Source organism: Fukomys damarensis, unplaced genomic scaffold (assembly GCF_012274545.1).
Source record: "Fukomys damarensis isolate Sample0158 unplaced genomic scaffold, DMR_v1.0_HiC HiC_scaffold_12, whole genome shotgun sequence".
Taxonomy (NCBI): Eukaryota; Metazoa; Chordata; class Mammalia; order Rodentia; family Bathyergidae; genus Fukomys; species Fukomys damarensis.
The window spans coordinates 2,492,318-2,512,888 of record NW_022900924.1 but is presented as its reverse complement, the minus strand read 5'-3'; the positions used below and the strand labels follow the sequence as shown (position 1 = coordinate 2,512,888).

The 20,571-nt window shown below is 39.1% G+C and overlaps 1 protein-coding gene and 1 long non-coding RNA gene across 4 annotated transcripts in view; one reads left to right on the top strand and one right to left on the bottom strand.

Moving 5' to 3' along the window:
- Positions 1-3,999, bottom strand: part of LOC104848028 — a 35,872-nt gene extending 31,873 nt beyond the window's left edge. The window contains exons 1-2 of one of the 3 annotated variants that reach the window (XR_776296.1): positions 3,805-3,999; positions 1,900-2,068 (exon numbers count right to left, since the gene is read on the bottom strand). This is a non-coding gene — a long non-coding RNA (uncharacterized LOC104848028). The remainder of the gene's footprint in view (positions 1-1,899; positions 2,069-3,804) is intronic. The other 2 variants (XR_776297.1, XR_776295.1) reach the window with 2 other exon arrangements.
- Ttc28 (tetratricopeptide repeat domain 28) overlaps positions 1-20,571 on the top strand; it is a 558,472-nt gene that overhangs the window by 189,588 nt on the left and 348,313 nt on the right. The window lies entirely within an intron of this gene.

The window sequence follows — 20,571 nt, the reverse complement described above, 5'->3', positions numbered from 1 at the left end:
GAATTATTAATGAAAACATTTTACATTGACATTTACCTCATTAAAGACAGATTTTTCTTCTGGAAAGTTGAAAAATAAAGAATAATTATAGTAATAGTTACTAGTTACTTTTTTGCTAGTTCATTAAGTTACTATTTTTATCTTTCTATAAAATTTTAATCCTCATAGTTGTATCCCAAATATTTTCTGACTATATGTAACTGTGCACTAATTTTATTATTTCATAGGGCCTTGGTCTCTCTTGGACTCCTCCTAACCTTGTTCACTGCTCTTTTTGAATGACCTCATTTTTCTTTTTCTGATTCCCAGACGTCTTCTGTTCATTGGTTACTGAGGTCTGTGCTCATGATTTACCGTTTTCTCTACTCTAACTATGACCCTTGTTACAATGAAATGTTTACTAGAGTCCCATAACTTATTATTTATTTGGCATGTTTGTACTAAAACATAATTAACTTTAAGACGAAGATAGAAGAACAGGAATATGTTTAGGATAGCTGCAATGCATTGGCCAATACGTGTGACTTGAAAATGGATGTTTAGTACCAGGAAGGTCTGTAACAGTCATGGCGCACCTGTTGGAGCTTTCAGTAACACACAGCCAGCAGCGTGCATGACACAGATTTAACACCACTGGACTGTAACAACTTCAAGAACGTGAAGTATTGTCATATGGAAGAGGGTTTAGCCTTGTTCTGCATTGTCCTGAAAGGCAGTGCTAGGGGTGAATTTTATGGCATATGACTCTTTCTACCAGTTAGGAGAAATGACAGGGCACTTTTGGCTTCTTTGCTTTATTTTCAAGAGCTAAGACCCTACCTCTGGAAGTAATAAGTTTCCTGCCACAGGAGGTGCTCAATTATGTGCTTGTGGTGCAATTTAAGGATCAGATAGGAGATTAATTCGATAATCTCAACACTGAATTTCTTTGATTCTGAAAGACATACTTTTTTTTTAGTGCTTTAGTGATATGAGGCTCTGTATACAATAGGCATGATTATGAGAGTGACCCCTTTCTTAATTTTAAGTTTAGAACTGTATTATTTAACAATTATTATTTTCCCTTTTCTGATTATCACCAGCTTTTTACAGCAGGAGAAAGGTGGAGTGGAGACTTCCACATTTTGAAGGTGAATTTTTATGTAACACTACAAGGTTGAAGAGGAAGCAAGGCTAAGAGTCATATGTCACGTCTGGAAGTCAGAACAACAGTTTAATGATAGAACATGATCTGAAGAGACTGTATAAGGCAAACTTTGTTGTCTGGGTCTTCAGTGTCTTCTAGTAACTGTACCATCTGTTTCACATCTGTTTCTCTGGTCACCTGTCCTTTCAGAGTTGGAAGTGGTAGCTGAGGATTTGCTTGAAGAGCTCATCATAACTGCAGGTTACATTTCAATATGTTTTAGGGGCCTAGGTAATTGCATGGGAGATGTAAGAAGCCTTAGTTTAAGACTGAACTGGTAAAATAAAAGTAGGGCTTTGTCCTCGAAGTATTTGCTGGTTATGTATATTATGAAGAGGAACATTATTTGGAGAAGCATGGAACCTTCTGTATGAAATAGACTTGGTCTAATTTCCTTGTTCTTCTTGAGGGACTGAAACAATTCTTTGTGGAATGATCTGGAAAGTTTTCTTTGCCACATAGAATAGTGATGTGAGAAACTTCCTTTATTAATATTTATCAGTTGTTTGCAATTTTTAGAAAGTCTACTTCCTAGCATTTTATTAATTAAATTTACTGTATAAAATGTGTTATAAAAAAGGAATTATAGCTGAATTTATAGCAATTCTTTCTGCATTGTAACTAAGGTGAGAGCTTATTAAAATATAAGGGAAGTAACTAAGTTATTCACAAACATCTCTTCTTGAATACTACTATTAACAGAGCAGTTGTACCTCTTCTTGTCTTTCTGAGAGTTAGTCGGCACCCTGCAACCTTAACTTCTCCTCTACTCACTTCATTTTCCATCATGAGGACAATGGTAATGTAAAATACAGCGCAGTTCCTTGAGTTGTATGTTTAGCATTATGACCAGCAGAATGGTCCTTTGGTCATTAAGCACCACTAGAAGTGAGAAGTAGAAAACAGGAGGTAAGAATTTGTCAACAGAGTGCTTCAGTCCTTCTATTCGTTATGGGTGCAAGTTAGAAAACACACAACACTGTCAAAATGCTTAGATTGAAGGCTTCATTGTGCCTTGTAACGACTGAAATCTTTTTGTTTCCCCTAAGCACTCTGAAAAATTCAATCAGTGAAGCAATTAAATGGATTACTATGTCCCATCTACCCCAAGAATCAAAATACAAGCTGTCTTATCCAAATACTAAAACTATGTATAACGCACTGCCTGTGTTTGTGTTTATGTGTGATGTACAAGGAGCCATTTTTCCATCTTCCCCAAAGTTGGAGCCCAAGAAGTTAGGCATGACAGAGAAGCATGCAAGGAAAAGACTTTTGTTCATCACCACCTTGAAGAAATACCAAATACAGAAAATCATAAACTGCAGAAGTAGTATTGCTATGCTTATATTTGCTTTCCTTCCTACTTTCTGCAGAATTATCTTAATCTCAGGTCTAGACAAGACTTTATGGACTGGAAGAGAACTCAATTTTTTTTCCATCCTACTTAGACCAGAAAATAATTTAGAATGAATTTCCACTAATATGGCATCTTTTTGGACATGTTTCTTCTCCAGATACAGGTGGAAGCTGGTCTAGTAAAAAGTACCAAGAAGGACAGTACTTAGCCAGTTGCTGAAACAAAATCTGTTCCTCTTACAGTTGCCGCTTTTCAATACATCTGCATCTCACTTCTACTACCTCAAATATCCGTTTAACACAGGCTGGAATTCCTAGGGCGTGTTCATCCTCAGAGTGTCCACACTGGGCCTCTTAAATATTTCTGTAAATTTTTAAGCAGTCCTTTCAAAGTTTTCAGCATTTTCATGAATTAGTGATAAACTGAAGACATTTCCAAAAGGAAGTGAAGCATAGAGCGGAACTCCACGTGGTCTTGATTCTTGTTCCAGGAGTAGGTCTGTTGGAGGATGAATGCAGAGGCGCCCAGGTAAACCAAAAGATTAGGGCTGGACGTTGGGCTTCTGATGTTCTTATTAAGTATTATGAGACATTGAAATTTCAGAACCTATGCTGTGATAAAGCATTTCCCCTCATAATTAGAGAGATACTAGTGCTAGGTTTCAAACTTTTAATGTAGCAGATGTTGCCAAAGTTTATAGTTGCCTTTCTGCATGTCCGTAAGATTGTTTTGCTAGATCCCAGTGGAAAATGCGTCTCTAGGCTGCTCCTCTGCTACACAGCAGGGCCAGGCTCTTCCCCATCTGTCTCTAAAACAGATTTCAGCCTGAAATTGAGGAGAACGTTTGCCGTGTTAAGTCATTAACAACTGTTTCAAAACAGTCTGATTTCTAACAGTTGGTGCATGTGGAGATACCTAATTAAAATAATTCCAGTCTCGTTAATAAGATAAGTGTATTTTCTAGTTGCTATGGGATTATCACCATCAGATACAAAGGGCATGAGGCTTAGCTGAGTGAATGAAGCTTGTATTTCAGGGTCCTTGCACTAATTTCATTGTAATTCAAGAGTTAAATCCTCATGTTTTTCCTTTACATTTTCACATTTGAATGGAAGAGGTGACTAGGGAATGTTGTCTACAGGAACACTAACAATGTAGAGTAGCTATAAATTCGCAAGAGATTTAGTTCCCCGGTGAAGGTCACAAAAATTGAAATGCTATTATGTGGTGAAATTGTTAGCCTCGTGTTGGAGCCACTCACTGTGACAGTCGTGTCAGTGAGTCCCTTAGTTGAAGTTGGTCTCTTCTGCCTCTGAATCCAGAGTGCTTTATCTGTACCTTTCTTATGGCGTGTTACACTTTGTGCTGTAGGCATTTACCCGCGCTTGTCGTGTAGACCGGCCCCTTGGAGGCTCCTCTGTGACCTCACCCTGTCGTCTCCCATGGAGCCCCGCGCAGTGGCTTGCACGGTAGCGCGATAATGGTTGACTGAATGACGGATGGAAGGAACTCGCATCTTACCGTGCTTTAATCTTTTTAGTGCGCTTACTTCAAAGTTTTAGGGAGGGGCTCAGAAGCTGTGGTTAGGCATATAGTGATGTTTCTATTCTCAAATCTCAAAAATAGTCAAATCCATGTAAAAAACTCCTGCATGCCGACTTGGATATGAGAAGAAACTGACACGTGATACTCCTAGCAGAACCAGCAATCTTGCAGTCTGGCTCCTGAGGAAATCGGGCCGCCTTCAGAAAGCCCTATATGAAGATAGAAGCCTTCGTTAATTTTCCAGAGCTCAGAGTTATCAATCTAATCTCTTGTATTAACAACACACACGGTTAAATGGTGAACTGAATGGGAAAACTATGCATTTTGGGAGATACCAAAAAACCAAATATTCAATCAAGAACTGCTTCTGTCAGTTCGCGGCCATTCCCGGTCCTATATAACTCAAGACAAACTTCTGTTACTGCTGTCTACACCTTCCCTGACCGTTGGTGGTGATTATTATCATCCTCTCTGCCTGAAGTTTCCTCCTCTTTAAAACGCTGACCTTTTATCCCAGATGATCGTCATAACTAAAATGAGCAGTGCCTGCTCTGGCATAGAATGACAGAATCGTTGTTAGTGCACCTAGGAAGGAGTACTGTAGGTACACCTGGGAGGGGAGCAGGTAGGACAGAGGCGAGGGAAAGAATGATTAAGGAGGAGACTTGGGTATTGGCTCTGTGCAGAGGCTGGGGGACTAGCATGGGCTGGTAGGTGGGCGAGTGCCTGGAGAGGGCCCATGTGTGTACGGAATGATTGGCCACGTCTGCCAGCGTCATTTCCTTTTCTTGTATATGCTGTAAAAACAATCCATGTACCCTAATTTTCTATCTTATTAATTCTTTTGTGTGACATGGTCTCTCAGTGTACTTTAGGCTGGCCTTGAAGTTAGTGTGTAGCACAGGCTGGCCTCAGACTTGCAAGGATCTTCCTGCTTCAGTCTCCCAAGTGCTGGGATTACAGGCACGCACCACCACACCTGCTTCTATCTTGTTAATATTTAGGGTCCCATTTTTTGGCCATCATGTGGTTTTTGTCTTTAGAGCCTGTCATTTGAGACAAATGCAAAGAGATAGAAAATAAGCAAGCTACAGTCATATGAAGATGGAAACTTGTTACTTAAACTTTTAGGGCAGATGTTTCTTTATTTTTTTTTAAAGCCTGTCTTCCCTATCACTTTTGCAGCTTGGATTGACCTCCTCAGACCCATGGTGTGAATGGCTGGGGAGTTTTCAGGAGGAAATGAGACCCAGAACTGCTTTGAACTACACAAAGCTGTTTACTTCTGATGGCAAGAAGCCAAGTAAAACCCATCTAACGTTTTTCTGTAGTCTCTTGTATTCTTGCTATATATAAGGTGGACTAAATGGGGCATTTGTGAGACAGGACACTGCTCAGAGCTAGCAGACACTTTTAACTGGCTGCCAGGTATGTTGGGAGTTCGGGAAGCTGATTTAATGCTCTGCTTGAAGCACTTTGCCAAGGCAGCCGGAGGAAAGACAGTGGATCCCTATGGAGACACCCGGCTCAGGGTGGCATCTGAATTCAGGGCCTAAAGCAGGAGTAAGAAGAACAATCGTTAGGAAAGCTTTGACTTTAGAACCCAGCATTATGTTTAGCAAGTGATTAGGACAGTTGTCTACCTGATGAATTGAACTATCACTGTGGAATCCAACTGCCCATTCTCTAAGCCGTATCTCTTTTTGAATATTAGTATCACTGATATTATAAATTGTAACAGTTTTATTCATAACACAGTCATTTGTGGCCAAAACAAACTGTTTGGACCAATTGTTTCTCGGGGTGTCTGCCTTGTAGGCAGTTGTGTTGGGTGTCTGGCTCCCGTTACAGCACATTACTGGCCGAGAGCAAAGAGCAGTGGTTGTATTGTCTCTTCCCTCTTCTAAGCTTGGTGAGACATAGTTGGGGCAAATTTTTGTGGGGTTTTTTTTCTTTGCATAATAAACATATTAATATACAGTTAAGAGACATAAAAGCACAATATAGGTAGCCTTTGAGGTCAACTACTTCCATAAGTTAAATTGCCTTCTTCAGACTGGAAAATATATAGAAGTTATATAATAAGTTTCTTACTAATCTTTGACCCAGTGGGATCAGACTTATAATACAAAGAACATCTAAAATCTTGGCTTTAAGAGCATGAAATAAGACTTTTGAAATTCTTCTTCAATTTCATAGCTGGAGGTAAACAGCAGCACACAAAAACATAGTGACAGCTCCCATTTACTAAGTGCCTCTTGCGTGCTGGTGCTGTGCTGGCACCTCTACATATTGCACATTGTCACGGCTCACAGAGAGAGTTTTGGATTGACTGCTTTACACGGGGAAAGGCTGAGGGTTAGCATGGCAGAGGAACTTCCCATCAGTCACAGAAGCAGTAAGTGGTGTACTGACTTGGGATTTGAGCCCGGCTTTGTCTGACACAGGTGTGCTGCACAATTGGATGCACGTGTGCTCTTAGAGGAGCCGGGATTACAGACAAGCCTAGAAAGAACTTGTGTCCCAAACTTCTAAGGCAGAAAATCCCAGAAAGCAGAGCTTCCAGAATGTTTTAAAAAATCTCAGACTGGCAACACATTTTGGTCAGAATGAATTAAGAAACAAAGGAAAATATTAATAGGTCTCATTTTTTAAGCATGTGCCACTACAGGATTTTTAACACATTGGTGTTCTAGACTTTATAAATGGCAACACTTTTTCTCCTGTCACCATGTTAGGCATTTTTCAGAGTCGACACTCGGAACTTGTTTTTCTTTTGGTACCAGGAATTGAACTCGGGGCCTAACACCTTCCAGGCAGGTGCTGCACCACTGAGCTACATCTCCAGCCCCAGCAACTTGTCTACCGCTGCTCCTGGAGAAAGATACAGTATTCTCTTACACCTACGATTCCAAAACTTCCTCTGAGCAGCTCAGATAAGTGGTCATAAGTGTTTGCTTTTCCTACTCAACTAATTCTGGGATTAAACAGAAGACTTCAGTCTCCAGTGCCTCCACCTTTCTTGATAGATATGTTCTTTGGGAGCCAATATGTAAGTGTAATTAATGCTGAAGTCAGACTTTAGTTTTTTGGCTTTTTTTGGGGGGTTACTGAGGATTGAACTCGGGACCTTGTGCTTGCGAGGCAGGCAGAGGAACCACTGAGCTAAATCCCCAGCCCTGAAGTCAGACTTTAAATTTGGACTAAGGACAAGGCAACTTGACGATTAAGGAGATGAATGGGAAATGCTGGCTTTTATTTGAAAAAGTTGTTTTAAAAATCCTATGTCTTATGAATTAAATGTACAGATTTTTTCCAACCAGTTGATATTTAGGTTTGACATCATAGATCGGTAAATTAGGTGATAATATCTATATCCTTCAGTGGCTCTAATGTTTTAGTTTTTCCACAAAGGACTCTCATCCTCATTAGGAAACTTCAGCCCATTGAGACTATTATTTGAATTGGGTAAAGGAGTAAGTTAATTGAACTTTTTCTTTCTTTTCTTTTTGTCTTAATTTGATTTTGTGATTTAAGAACCTTATTGCCATGCTGTGAAAGAGATAACAGTAATCTGATAATAATTGTCCTGACATTAGGGTTGTGTGACACAGGCATGTTTATTGCTCAGCTTTCCACATTGGCGATTTCAGCAAATACTTGGAGAGTGAATGAAGGGATACAAATGTATTCATAGATGTTTCTTCTCTGAATGTCTCCTAAGCACCTCTGAAAGCTTTAGCTTTTCTTTTTCTTTTTGCTATATGACTTGGACGATCACTTGGTGAGCAGTAACGGTTGCTGCTAATCTTGGTGGGAGGGTCAGTTCAACCATTTTACATTTTCTTTTCTCGGATTGGTTTCTTAACTGACAATAATATAACTTTGAACATTCCCTTTGTTTCCCCTTCTATCCGGCCCTCTACTGACCTAATCCTTTTTAGACTGTAAACTACATTGTGCTATCTCTCATAATCATGCTTTTCTGATCCCCATTTTTCTTACTCTTGTTATCCCTGTCTTCTTTCTCAACTCAAATGTGAACAAAAACTAAAGAAGTTGAAACATTAAAATAAGAAATAATCGTGCCTATTCAATGTTCAATGAATGTGTATGCTGCAAATATGTTTGAATCCAAGAGTTGAAGGAATTAGATTGTGTTCTTGTTGGATTTTTAATGCATGATTATTTAGAACATAAAAAGCTGAAATAATGATACTTGAAATACATTAATAAGTGGCCTGGAGAATTGGCACTATTGCTGTTTCCATTTGGGCTATACTAAATATTTTAGCTAATATTTACATATTAAGTCACAGGATTCATTTAGATCTCAGTCTGGACGGTAAGGCCTCTAGATTGAAGGTTCTTTTTCCAAATTGATGATGAAAGGCTTGCTAGTTTAAATTATTTTAATTTGCATTAAGCTTTGTACATGTATGAAAAGGAAATGTTTCCAAGTGCAAAGTGGAGGTTATTATAGCTGTTGCTGTTGCTTCTAACATCTCCCCTACTCGGGAACTGTTTGAGTAGTGAGGCTTACGGGAGGAGCCCTGGAACTTTGTGAGATATGAGAAGGACTCGAGCTGTGCAGATTGGCAAAGGGAAGAAGGCGGGGCATTCCTGGCCCTGGAAAGAGAGCCTGCAGTAAAAACTGAGTGGTGATAGCTGATTTGCTGCTAATGTGGAGAAGCCAGCTGGGTCTATCTGGTATATTTAAATTCAGTGTAGGGATTAGATATGATGAAAACTTACAGAACTGGAAAGGTAAAGATTGTTGGCTTTAAAATAAAGTTGTAGAAGAATAATGTTATTTTGGTGAAAATGTGTATAAATAAATATGTATAAATATATGAAACAGAGGGCAAGACTACCAGGCCACACAGCAAGGTATCCACGGTGCTGATCTCTGGATGATGGGAAAGTGACATGTTTATAGTTTTTTTCACTTATCTGTATTTTCTAATTTTCTACAATGTACATCTTCTATTATAATCATAGAAGCATGTTAAACTGACTGTTGAAGAGGAATATCTGGTAAATTCTCCTTTTGGTTGTAGGTGAGGATGGTTTACCAGCTTATTGTGGAACAAGGTGAGGCCAGGCAAGTGATAGAGTATTTTGAAGCCTCACATACATATTAATGCTACAGTGCCTTTGATAATGTAAGACATCAAGAATAAGAAAACTTCCTGATTTTGAACTGGTGGTGTGTAAGATAAATTTGTGAACCTATGTGATTATAGAAACTTATTTTCCTAATTATGTCAGACTGATAATAAAATTAGTTTCTATTCTCAGAGTATACACAGATTGTACTGGAAAGAGCTCAGGGTAGCTGGGGAAGCTAGCCTGGGATTTAAATTTTACAGAGATAATGCAGAGTTTATGATATTAGGAGTTTGGCAGAAATCTGCAGGAGTTCCGAAATTTCAAACAAAGGCTGACAAGAGGCAGTTGGCTGGAGAATGCAAAAGTCTGATAGAACTGAAGTGCATCATATATTAGGATCATCATCAACACAATGAATTTTCACTGCCAAATCATTGCAGTTAAACATTTTAAAAAACATTTTGGTTACTGTAGACCATATTTCAGCTGAACAATCATATTACATCTAGACCAGCTATTGCAGTCCTATTTTGCTAAGTGTAAGTAAGGGAGGCTATAGAAGCATTAAACTGGAAATTGGAAGGAGTAATAATGACAAAAGACTGACAATACTCAGGTGACAAGGAATCATGTCTATCTTCAGAAAGATATTAGGAAGCTATCCCTTATTTGGGGGATAGGTTTGAAAGTTGGTACCTAAAGTGAGCCTGTAATCATTTGGACTCTACAGTTCTCAGGTGACCATTTCAGGCATTACGAGACCCTTTTTGATTTGGAATGGGGTGGAGCCCAGTGTTCTGTCCTGACCAGAATTGTACTGCACTTTGTAGTGCTCATGTTTCTGGGGACACTTAGTGTTGGGGCAGCTGATGCCACCTTGAAGATGATTGTGTCTGAACTGGCCTCTTGGGAGTATCCAGCCCAGTCTAGGTGTCTTTAAAATGTTCAAACCTACTCCACAAATTCTGAGGATGAGTGGGATTCTACAGATTATTACAAGGCTACCTGACATTTGGGACATTCTCAGGAATTCTGGACTGAAAGCCCTCAGGATAGTTAAAATAATTTTTTCCAAAGGGAAATCTGTGTGACCTGAATTTCCTTTGTAGAATCTGACATACTCCATTTTATAACAAGCACCATAAATAAGGGATTGCAACCTGATTCTACACCACCTCTTAATTAGCTGTGCATTCTGAATTCAATATTTTCAGCTTTTCATGTCGTGGCACATTTTCTAATAATATCAATTTTGGCAACACAATTCAGGGGAATAAAAGACTCAGCACAGCAGTAACAACCCAGTAATGATTCAGTAAAGTTGCAATCAAAGTATCCATAGTCTCAGTGCCTAGAATGGCATCCTTGGTTTACTGTTTGTTAGGCTGCGATAGCTGTTTACTCCCTGTCTGTGCTCTCTGTACAGTTATAATGCCAGAGTATTCGTGGTTGCATTAAATACACTGTTGCTTTGGCTCTGGCTTTGTTGCATGTCATTCCTCCTGCCTCTTCCTTTTAGCAGTTCTGAACTCTGAATTTGTGCTTTCATTTGTTAGGTGGGACCACTAAGAACTATCTTATTTACCTCAGGACTCTTGTGAACATCAGTGAGCTATAAAGGACGGAAAAGCTTTATCAAAGTCATGAAGGGCCATAGGATCGTAGGGGATTTTTCTTAGATTTTTGTTTATGCCCTAATCTATTTAACTAAGTAGACAGTGAAATCATTGGGATCAGAGACTACATTTTTATTCCTTTACTTTGTTCCAAGCATGTGACTCAATGTTTGGCATATAAAAATATTCAATAAATATTCATTAAATTAGAATTAAAATTTATTTTATTCTTTATATTGAATTGGCTTACTACACAGTCAGCCTATTCTATGCTAACTGGTGTCAATAATGCAGAGACTCAGCTGTGGTCTGGTAGATCTCATTGTGTACAAAGAATAAGGTGAGTGGTGTTTCTGGAAGGTTTGGAACAGGGACAGAAAGATGCTCACATTTAGATGTCCTTTTTGGGGATACATTCTTCCAAATGTACTTAACTAGATTATCACATGGCTGGTGTGTGCAAGCATTTTAGTCAGTCTGGTTTGAGATTCTGAGTGGTTTTTTTATTATAGTGGATCTATTGGAGGCTCTTCCACAGCCTTAGAGATTTCATTTTCTTTAATTGGGGTGTGGAGAGAGGAAGAAAATAGCATTTACTTGGCATTCTTGCCTTTTAGAGCTGTGGGTTATTGATTCAGGGACCTAGAATAGTAATGCTTGGAAGTAAAGGTTCCCTTGAGAGCACCAATGTTAAAGGGCAAAGGGAAAATGATTAGAATTTAAATCTCCAGACTCCACTGAATTTGTGGCTTCATTAAAAAAAAGGAGGGGAGGAGGAAATGATCTGGGCCGCTGCTGTAGGCTTTGTTTAACACTTGCATCCAGAAACTGATAACTCAGAATTGTAGCATTCATCAGTTGAGCTATGTAGCCAAGTGTGAACAGACAGCTAGTGGACAGTGTTTCTACTGCCAGGCGTCAGTGTGGGCCGATCAATACTGGCAAAATAGCTCTTATTTTCTAGGGGAGAATAGAACCTGTGGCTTTGGCTTTCTTTGAGTTAGTGAAATCTCTTCTGCCTGTTTCTGGAACATATAATCATCCAGTTAACACTCACACTTTGTTCTTTAATGTGTTTCTCTTTAGAAATGTGATTTTCCCAAAGTCAGGTTTTTCTTTTAGATTATTTAATACCTAGCATTGCTACTTTAAATGCTGTATTCTTCAGTTTGGCTTTTAGCAGAGGGAAGCAATGAGGAATAATAAAAACAAGTTTTGCCACCAAACAGCTCTGTGACCTTAGACAAATCATTTAACCTCCCTGGACATCAATTCCATTCTGTATAGAGTGAAGGACTTGAATGAATGGCATCTCAAGGGTTTTGTTTTCGAGGTTGGAAATTTTATTTTTCTATAGAAATACAATGTAGTCTTTTAATCTTCCAACTTTCAATGAATAAAAAAGTCATATCTGTTTTCATTTAGAATGTATGATGACCTTAAAGAGAGGCCTTGTGTGTTTAGTGCTTAAGGCATGAACCTGAGTAGAATACTTGGGATGGGGACCTTGCTTTACCCTTTGCTGGTTGTTGATGGACTCTGGATAGATACTCAGCTTCTGTGCTTCAGTTTCCTCTCCTATACAAATGACAGTATCCACAGTGCCTGTCTTCTAGGGTTCATAGAGTGAATTTAGGCAGTAAATATAATGGACTTACTATATTTCCTAAATTCTTAATAAATACTACTATTGTTTTCTCAGTGAATTTGCTTCCTCAACGATTCCACTTAAGGATATTTGATACAGCACACATTTTCTGAGCACATTTCAACAGATACAAAAGACTGTCAAAAGTTTCTGGAATTGAAGGGAAATGTCATCTTGGAGTTACAAATTTGGAAGACTTTATAAGAAGAAAATATTAACTGAGTATGGTTGCTAAATTCATGTTACATTTCCGAAGTCTGTGAAAAATTCTACTGGATATTTTACCAGTACTTGAACTTATTTCAAAATGTATTTTACTATCAAAAATTTTAAAGTTATCAGAAGGGCACTGGTGGCTTTCTGGAAGGAATAGAAGGAAAGAAATAGAAAGGAAAGGAGAAAAGGAAAAGAAGGAAAGAAGATAGATTAATGTGCTCATTCCTTGTAAGGAGTTGTGTATGGCAGATACTTGTGTGTATTAACAACTCCTGTTGGGCTGGGGATTTAGTTGAGTGGTTCCTGCACCTGCCTCATAAGCACAAGGTCCTGAGTTCGATCCCCGGTACCCAAACAAACAAACAAATTCTGTTGCAGTATCCATGAAAATATGCACATGCACATACATACTTTTCACAGGGTTAAAAGAAGTCTGTCAGGCCTAATTGAGTAAATAGTACAATGCATTTCTGAGCTCCAAGTTTTAAAATTGAAACTCAAGCCTGAGGACTTGAAATTAAAGATACAATTTGTAGAAGCCTTCTCTTGAAATGGTGTGTTGGCTATTCCTCTTGTTGACAAAAGTAGATCATTTAAGGTGGATCAAGTAGGAGTCAGTCGTAGTTAATGTAACAGCCCCAGGGGCCTTCTGACTATTCTGAGGAAGAGGAGAGACAAAATATCGAGCAACTGGGGACAATATAATATCCTGAATGCTGAAATTCATACAGTATCGAAAGGCTGTGTGTTCTACACGCTGTAGGTTTCAAGAAAACGAAGAGAGCACCCTCATTATGGAGATTGGGCAGTAGCCCAAACAGCTGTGAAAGTGAAGAGCAAAATATCCCCATTTGTATCAGCTTTTCAGTTTTTTTTAAAATTCCAAAGTTTAACGTGGCCAAACAAAGAGATCACATAGCTTACTGGGGTTTGAGAGTCCTACTGATGAGGTTGGAGATTGCATGATTTTATAGCAGTGAACTGGATCTTATATTGGCAGAGCCAGTTCAGTTGAAGGATTGATTGTGGTGTGATGAATTGGAACCTGACAGGGAAAGACTCCGTAGGTGGGAGTATGTAGTGTGTACTCTGTACTCTACTACTAACATCATATATTTTATATTATTTCATAATATATGAGAACTTTTGGTAATTTCTGCTCAGTCATACTATGAACCTGAAATCTTTTTAGGAATCCCGAATTGAGAGACATAAATTGATTTTAGATTTAAGATTTTGGAAACAGTGGCAAAATGAAATATTTTCAGTTATTTTCAAAATTGAATGAAATAGCCTTTAAGTGTTATGTATTCAAGGCACTGTACTATCGACTTTGAATAATCAGGGATTTTTCTTTAACATAGTATATGTATATTCTACAAAATTGTCCACTAAAAATAATAAGGCTTATTGGAAAAATAGGGCTGGGTACAGAACGCTCCAAATGTATGCAACTTTGAACTGCAGAACTGTAAAAAAATATCACAGACTACCTACACAGGCAGCTCAGCGTGGGTGGAAGTAGTAAGGAGGATATTAAAAATGCACGCACAAAATAGAGTTGAAAATGCTGGCTTGCAGAAATACGATATAATGCATTGAAAATGGAGTCCTGAGCCAGCAGGGTTGCCATTAAGGTGGGCACAGAGGAAGACTTGCTTGAGGGAGAACCAGAAATTAGGTCTCTCTTACAGATGTTCACTTTGAATTTTCTTTATATAAAGTGGAGGACCCTGTCTGAGCAATAGCCCTATTTAAGCAGTTTACTTTTCTTTCTGAATTCTTTTATTCTACTCCTTTTGCCTAGGGAAAAAATAATCACACATGACCCATGAAACTTGTGTGTTCTATTTACATAGGATAAGTGCTGCTGTAGAAAATGTGTATTGAGCAGAACAGACGGTTATAGTACAAGAGATGAACTCTACCTATGTGAGAGTGATCATGTAGTTGGTGATATGAGAAGTAAAGTTAAATAATGAGAGGCATAAAAGGGGCCAAGGGAAACAAGCGCAATGACAAAATACAGTGTATGATTATCAAATGAGTAATGAAAATAAATTTCTCTGGAATTTAGAGATCAGGAGAGTTCTTCAGAAAGGGATAGTCAGGGACAATTCAGGGTTAGAAAAGTAGATCAATTAATATCAGTTTCCTTTTCTAACCCTATAAGTACCTAGGTGATGCTAAATAAAATCAGTATTTAACTTAGGCATCTCAGATGTAGAAAACTCTTAAGTAAAGATGCTATAGCGATTAGATATCTTTATTCTCTTTAAATTCCTCCTTCTCTTACATTCTCAGGCATTTTTCAAAAAAGCCCTTACACTGGAATGCTTCAAGGATAGAAAGAATACCTGCACCTTACTCAAGACCCCTGCAAAGATAAATACTGAATGGATGTATGTTTTCTTTTCTTTTCTTTTCTTTTTCCAGCTTTAATTGAGTTTATTGGTACATTTTAGGGATACAGTACAGTTACATTCATTGTTGGGATCTTGTACCTCTACATGACAGGTCTTGGTTCTCATTTTTTCCCCTTGTCCCTGCCCTCCCTTCACCCCCTCCTCCCCTCCCCATCTACAAACACTTTATTTCCTTCTTTTCATTATCACACATTTTTTCTTTTCCCTTATTACCCTTCCCTTACCCATCCCACCTTTCCTACACCTTTAGCTCCTTTCTTCTCATTTCTAAATGTCAGTAATCTTATTAGGATCTTATGTATTATTGCTATTTATTCACACCAGAGAAACTATTTACATATGTGTGACTTATTTATTTCACTTAGTATATCTTCAATATGTACCCATTTTCCTATGAATGAATCTATTTTCTCATTCTTTATGGCTGAGTAATATTCCATTTTATAGAAAAACCACACCTCCTTTATCCAGTTTCCAACGGATGGGCAAATGGGCTGTTTCCAAGTTTTAGCTATTACAAACTGTGCCGCTATAAACATGGGTGTGCATATATCACTGTGATATGATTCTTTTAGTTCTTTTGGAAAGATAACCCAGTAGAGGGATGGCTGGGTCAAATGGAACCTCCAGTCCCAGCTCTTTTTTGAGGTATCTCCATATTAATTTCCACAGTGGTTGCACCAGTCTGCACTCCCGCCAACAATGGAGGAGGGTTCCTTTCTCCCCACAACCCTGCCAACATTTGTTGTTTGATTTCTTGATAGCAGCCATTCTTTGTGGGGTGAGGTGGAATCTCAGTGTTGCTTTCATCTGCATCTCTTGAATGACCAGTAATTTTCTTAAGTGTTGAGCATGTAGCTGTCTTTTCTAGGGGTTGTCATTATAGAGTCAGTGAATTCAATTCAGTTGACTTTTCCTGAGTCCCAGGCATCGCACAGTGCTGTGTTAACCACTGAGCAAGGCGTGGTTCCTGCTCATCAGGATTGAGCAGAAGAGGCATAAAGTAACATGGAAAATGTAAGAGAAACAGAGGTAAAGGCCAACCGTAAAACTGGGTGAGTCGTTTTAGAAAACGGGATTTCAGCTGGGCTTAGGATTGGATGATGTTGGCACGTATCATGGAGGAGAAGAGTATTTTCAGCAGAGGAAGAACAAAGAATAGAGCTAGGGCAATGCTGAATGTGACTGGAAGTAGTAGGATTGTGGGTAAAGATTTCATGGGGCCTAGTTGATGAGAAGTTCAGTGAAAGGTGAAGTTGGAAAATACGTTGGATCCAAATTGTGGAAATCTTTCAAATAGCAGACTGAAGAAATTGATTGATTGTGTGTATAGTGGTGCACTGAAGTTTTGAGTCAGGAGGAAACCTAGTCAGAGTTTGAAAAGGAAAACATCCTCACGATAGGCACCTACTATGTATTTTACTACTAAGATATATTTTATATTTTATTTATTCCTTATAACCCTGAAAAACAAGTATTATGTGAGTATGGGTAGTATAAGAGAACTTTCGGTAACTTTTCAGTTTTGCTACGACCCTAAAACTCCTTTGAAAATAAAGTGTATTAGTTTTTTTAAAAGTCTTATTATCTCTAATCACAAGTGAGGAAACCGAAGCCTATATCTAGACTTCTTAGTTGTTCGTCTTTGTATTTCCTTTAGCCAGAGAGGCAGAAAGAGCAGTGCTAAGCTTGTCATGGATGGTAGATGATGAATAGAGGGACTGTCAGTGGAAATGGAAGTAAGAAGATGTAAGAAATATTATGTATCAGATGTGAAAGAACCTAGATACTAATGAGACGTGGGTAGCAAGATGAAAAGTATTGAAGATACCGGTTTCCTGGGAGAACAACTTCATTTGGTCACCAAATATTCAAAATGCACCTACCATATACCCAGTACTGATGTAGGCCCTGAGGGCTTAGTGCTCAATAAAACAGTCCGCTTCAAGGGAGCTATATTCTAGTCCGGGAGAGAGACACAGTAATGCAGTATATGGGTGATGATGGCGAGCGTTCAGAGGAAAAACAGCAATAAAGAAAGTGAAGAGTGATTAAAGGGATGGGCTGTGGTTTTATCTGGGGCAGAAGAGGAAGGTGTTTCGTAAAAAGAGATCATGAGCAGAGTGAACTGAAAAAAGTAAAAGTACAAGTTATGTAGCTTCTGGGGAACGAGTAGTCCAGGCAGGCTAGCAGGAGTAGAAGCCCCCAGGAAGGAACAAGCTTGCGGTGCTCAAGGAATAACAAGGAGACCAGCTCGGCCGGGATGGAATGAATGGATGGCACCGTGGTAGTCGGGGACACAGAAGCTGTGTCAGCGAGGGCGAGTCATCTAGGGTTTGCAGGCCGTGGTGAGGACTTAGTGGGAGGACATCGGAGAGTTTTGAGCGAAGTAGTGACATGATTAGACTCATGCTTAAAGCGATCATCCTGTTGTGGAGATAATAAGCCATGGAGGTACAAGAGTCCGACTCATGAGACCACTGGACTGGGCCTCGTCATAAGGCAAAGGAAAGGCGACTGGGACTAAAGTGATGGTGGTGAAAAGTGGTCGAATGCTCCCCGCCCTCCCTCCCTGTCCTTTCCTTCTTCCTCCTCCTTCCTCTTCCTCCTCCTCTTCCTCCTCCTCCCCTTCCCCTCCTTCCTTCTTTCTCCTTCTCCTTCTTCTTTCTGAGATACTGAAAATCAAACCCAGGGCCACTCTACAATTCAACTTCTAACCTCATTCCTAACCCATCCCTAGCCCTAGCCCTGTCCCTGTTGCTGTCCCTACCCCAACCCTGACCCTATCCTGCCCTTAACCTTGACACTAACCCTACAGCTATAGCCCCAGCCCTTTAAAAACATTAAACAAAATTGGTTTTGACCCATGATCTCACTCAGGTGCACAATGGGACTAAAACTCGTGATCCAAATGCTGGGATTACAAGTATGTGCCACTGGGCCTGGATGAATTCTTCTTTTCAGAGTAGGACTAATGGAATTTTTTAAGGATTGGATATGGGATATTAAAAAATGGAACCAGGTTATTTGGTCTGAGCAACTGGTAGGTTGGATTTGCCATTTATTTAGAAGGGGAGAGTATGTATAAGGAAGGTCTGGGGGAAAGGGGATTGAAATTAGCAGTTCAGTTTTTGATGCTTATTAAATATCCAAGTGGAGATTTGAGTACATATTTAGAATTCAGTGAAGTCAAACATGTGAGTTGTAGGTTGTAACTATGGCCAGTTACTCTGCAATCACGGGTGTTAAGTGGAGATGGTGAGGGAATGTGAACAGTTTGGGATAACAAGAAAGTGTGTAAATAAAGCTATAGACATAAAAGAGAAGAGATCAGAAACCGGTCTTGGGTCCAACATAGAAAGGTAGAGTGGGAAACTAGGAAAGGAAACTAAGAGGGAGTGACTGGCGAATGAATAAACCAATGAACGAATATGCCACTGTTCTTTCTGAAGCTCTTCTATCAGGAAAGATGAGAGAGTTTAGAAGAATAGAGAGAAAAGGGAACACTTGAGATGAAAACAGAAAAATATTTCAAGACGAGAAAATAATAGACCTACTCAGAAGAAAAAGAGAATTGTTCTTTGGCTTAGCAATATAGAGGTCATTTGTGTTGCCTTAGACAAGTTTCGGTGGAAGTAGTTAAAAAAAGTGAGAGAAAATTTAGCCACAATAAGAATAGGTAGTTTTATACATTTTGAGATCCTGTTACAAGATTTGTCTTTTGGATGAATTTATCCTTTTAAAATTACAAAATGTCTAGTCTTTATCCTTGATTCTACTCTTTATTTTGAAACCTACTTCATCTGATGTTAATATAGCCTCTTGTTGTGGCCCCTTGGATGTGGATTTTATTTGTTGTTGTGCTATTTAGTTCTCATTTTATTTGATAGTGAAGACTGTGAGTTGAAGGTATTTGCACAGAAATGTGAGTTTGGTCTACTGTTGTGCATTCTAATCGCCCTGCTCATTTGAGCTTTTACTGGAGTTGGATAGCTGACGATCTCAGGGACAGTTATCAGAGGGAAAGTCTTCCTGCCAGAGTTTCAGATCTCCTCTGCTATCTGTACTTTGCCGAGAACACAGGTGAATATCATCTTGGTTGTGCCTCATTTTTGTGGGAAACAGCTTTGAGGTTCAGGGAATACTCAGCTGATGATGTAGAGGAAACAGCTCAGAGCTCTTGCCAAGTCTAATGGCAAGTAATAAACTGTCTCGGCATATTTGTCATAATCGCTACTGTGATACTGTAGATTACTATATTCGTATGATATCTTGAGGGGAAGTGCAGAGAATTTACCTTACTTTGAAGTTTGGCTGCTCTGGATGATGCTTTGTTTGTTTCTTTTGATAGCGCGGATCCTACCAGTTGTCACGCTCCTTCCGGACTCCCGTGCCCAGCCCTTAATGAGGCTCATGTTGTTAGTTATAGTGGAGTAATTAAGTTCTGCTGTGGGGTCTGGGCTGCTTCTGCAGTGCTTGTCTTTTAGCTTTAAATCTGAATGTTGACTATCTACTGGCATCCATTTTGCTCTTGAGGCAAGTCCACAAAGAACAGGTTCTTTCTCTTCCAGTGCCTTCTGGCAGGGCATCTCCAGTGTGTCTTAGAGTACATCGAGGGCAAACTTTGATTAGTTTTCATATAATCTGTTGGGACATCGGTAAAATATATGTTTGGAAACATAAATGTGACAAAATTTTAATGGAAAAAATAGCCTTTAAATCTTGCACTTAATATCTGGTTGCCAAACTATGGTACCCTTAAGAGAATTGGAGTTGATCCAGTTTTCAATAAAATATTGGATTAAGTGACTTCACTTGAGTTTTTATTTTTAAGTACATTTTAAAACTCGTTTTCCCTGTAATTTGCAATTTGCATTTACTTGCAAGCAGTGATTTTCGTTTACATGATGAATCACTCTCTATACCAACATTTGTATGTTACCACAAAAAATATGATCAGAGTGAAAATGCCAGGTTACTAAAATGCTGCAGACAGGAAGGCACCGTCACTAATAAGGCAGCTTCATCCTTAGTCTCTTTGTAGGGAGGGGGGAAACTCGGATCACTGGGCATGGATCTCATACCAAGAACTTTACATTTATTTAGATAAATGTATTATCCCTTTTAGATTTTCAGTTAATATGTAAGGCAGGCTCATTAATTTCTCACAACAGTCTGTTGACTCTAGAAGGGCAGATATTATAACTTATATGGCAGTGGTTGGAAATTCCTGATAGAGAGGGGTTTGTGAATTGCCACGTTGCCAGCCAGTGGTGGAGCTGTGACCAAACCCCACATTCCTTATTTCCAGTCTCTTCCTTCCACTGGGTCTTCCTCCCTCTTTCTCTTCTTCTCTTTCTTTCCTTCTATTTTTCTTCTTTTCTTTTCTCCCTTCCCTTTCCCTCCCCCTCCTTCCCTTCTTCCTTCCTTCCTTCCTTCCTTCCTTCCTTCCTTCCTTCCTTCCT